Source organism: Monodon monoceros, unplaced genomic scaffold (genome assembly GCF_005190385.1).
Source record: "Monodon monoceros isolate NGI ecotype Baffin Bay Population unplaced genomic scaffold, NGI_Narwhal_1 Super_Scaffold_21, whole genome shotgun sequence".
Classification (NCBI taxonomy): Eukaryota; Metazoa; Chordata; class Mammalia; order Artiodactyla; family Monodontidae; genus Monodon; species Monodon monoceros.
The window spans coordinates 87,131,204-87,134,183 of record NW_021703778.1 but is presented as its reverse complement, the minus strand read 5'-3'; the positions used below and the strand labels follow the sequence as shown (position 1 = coordinate 87,134,183).

The 2,980-nt window shown below is 38.9% G+C and overlaps 1 pseudogene; it reads right to left on the bottom strand.

Annotated features, from left to right (window-relative positions):
* Positions 1 to 569: 569 nt before the first annotated feature.
* LOC114903859 lies at positions 570 to 2,526 on the bottom strand (annotated as a pseudogene).
* Positions 2,527 to 2,980: the final 454 nt, after the last annotated feature.

Genomic DNA, 2,980 nt, shown 5'->3' with positions numbered 1-2,980 from the left:
CAATTGTAACTTGTTCCTTTAGGTTCACTTGATAAAGACAAAACTACACTGTTTAACCAGCTCACAGTTTCTCACTCTCTCTCTGGTAATTCCCTTCACTGTACATTACAAATGTTTAACAATATACTTAAACCTTCAAGTAGTCAAAGGTCTGTTGTGAGATTCGTTGTAATATTTTATAAAATGTATTTCTTTCTCCCACACCTCCCCAAAATTTATTCCTTCAAACAACTGATAACTCAGTACAGTTGGGTCCACAGTGATAACAGATGCTATGTTTGAAATGACTTTGAACAATTCCAGAGTGCCAGTACCAGAGATCATGCAGAAATGAAATGTGGCGCTTTCAGTACTATCTTCTGGAAGACCAGATAAGTTTTCAAAATGTGAGCGTTAAAACGGTGGTTGTTTCTTTTTGTTTTTTGTTTTTAACATCTTTATTGGGGTATAATTGCTTACGATGGTTGTTTAAACAGGTAGATTATCAATGGCTAATGTATTCAGTCAGAGCCCTGTAGGCAAAAATATTCAAAGATTAAGGTGCCTACGTGCACCTTACAGCTTTTCCTTCAAATATTAAATCTAGGAGAAAACCTATTTTTAAACATTCTTTTAGGTATTTTGACAGTTTATGAATTATCTGTAGGAAGCATAGTTGTATAGTTTGATATATGTGTCTACCATGAAATCCAGGTCATGTTTTATATAAAAATTCATTTTAAGCAAAACCAAGTTACTTGAGCTTAGGTCTGTCAAAGTGTTCCTCAGGTGTGCTTTGAGATGCTTTCCTCCATTTTCATGGGTCTCAATTCTCAACCTCCATCACAGAAAGAATGCAAAGGCCCTTCAGCAATGCATAAACATTAGGAAAACACTTGAGGCCAGGCAGGTGGAGGGCTTCATAAGCGGTGGATGGAAGCTCTACCTCTGTCCTGTGTTTCTGCTTGATTCTCCAATTGTGGAGCTGGGCTGAGAGTGTGTCAGGGTTCGCTAAGTCACTTGTGTACACGTCAGCATGCTATTCCTCTGATGTGTTGAATTTGAGCTGTGACCGATGGTACCAGAGATAAGCATTTACAGGCTTTGGGGTGTTGTTCTGAGTATATACAGTTGATACTTGAACAACTTGGGGGTTAGGGGCACCAACATTGCCTGCAGTCGATCTGCATGTAACTTACAATTAGCTCTCCCTAACCACAGTTCCTTCCTATCCATGGATTTGCCCAACTGTGGATCACGTAGTACTGTGGTATTTATTGTTGCAAAATTCCCATATAAGTGGGCCTGTGCAGTTCAAACCTGTGTTGTTCAGGGGTCAGCTGTATCTTTAAGTTCCCGAGTAACTCCACTGTTGGAACACTTAGGGATTCTTCAGAGTAAGTCTCAGAGGTTAATTGAGATTCCGGGTTACCTTGCTGAACTCTGTGGAATTTCCCAGGGAGTTTCATTTGAATATCAGGTTTGGTTATCAAACTTATGGCTTCCTCAAACCAAAATCCATGGTAAGTTTTAATATTTTCCATCACCTCGTTAGTGAATGCAACGCTGCAGTCATTCTACTGACTGCAAAGAAAACATCAAAGATTTGCCCCTGGAGATTTTCTCCAAAGACTCTTGAAAAAGATAGGACTTTTTAAAGAGGTTAAGATAGGACACTTTAAAGGACAACAGTGACAAAAATGAAATAAAAATCTGTTGATACACTGCAGAGGACAAATGCTTAGCCAGCTAGATGGTTATTCCATCTAAACATAAAGTAAGTGCTTGCAGGAGATCTGTTTAAATTTCAAAAACATCAATCTTGTCTGTCCACTGAGAATGATAAATTTCCTTCAGGTCATTACCGTTTTCATTATTCTGAGAAGAGACAGAAATTACACTGTCAAGTTCTAAAAGAGTCATGGTAATTGATGGATAAAAGAACAACCTTCTTCAATTGTTCCCAATGCAACAGGTACGCCCCTAACAGGCACTGATTTTGCCAACCACATATGTAAGGCACAGGAAGAACAGAGTGTGTAGACAGCTTAGGGATACTTCCCTACGAGTCTTAAAGCAACAACTTTCATTTTTGAAGAAAATCTACTGGATACAACATCTGCCTGGCCATGACAGTGCTCCATATTTAGTCCCTACTTCTCAGTTACCCCAGTGTGAAATTACACAACCAGAATTTCTGTATCAACTTGTTGAGGAAGGAAGCCTACAAATTCTTCTCTTGAGTATGAAATTCCTGAGCAAACCTCACCAGTCCGGTCTGGTGTTCTTCCCCAGCTATGTTCACACATCATCATAATCACAAGTCCCTCACTTTCCTGAGGGTTTCTTCCTGAATGAGGCTCTCACGGATCTCTAGGAGCTGATTCTACTGTTTGCCAACAGTATGTTAACTGGTGTTGTCTCAAAGTGCCTTCTCAGGACCTCTTCACCAGAATTTGTCTTGTACTTCTGCAATGCTTGAGAGTTATCAGAAGTCAAGAGAATTTATGGGAGTTTATCAGCCTCATGTCCATCCAGAGGTAGGTTTTGTTTTACATAAGAATTGAAATATCAATACAAACTACTGTGTATAAAATAAATAGTAAACAAGGACATACTGTACAGCACAGGGAAATATAGCCATTATGTTGCAATAACTTTCAATGGAGTATACTCTATAAAAGTATTGAACCACTATGTTGTACACCTGAAACTAATATAATATTGTAAATCAACTATACTTAAATCTAAAAAAAGAAGTTCTTTTAAGGAAATTTCAAATAAAGGCTTTTTAGGTATTGTTTCCATTCTCTTCAAGAGTTAAAGATAAGGGGCTTCCCTGGTGGCGCAGTGGTTGAGAGTCTGCCTGCCGACTCTCAGCAAACAGTGGCCTGATGCCTAATCCATCCTGCCACCTGACTATGTAAAGAAAGTGTTATTGGAACATAGCCATGTCCGTTCATTTATGTATCTTCTGTGTCTGCTTTCGTGCTCTGATGCA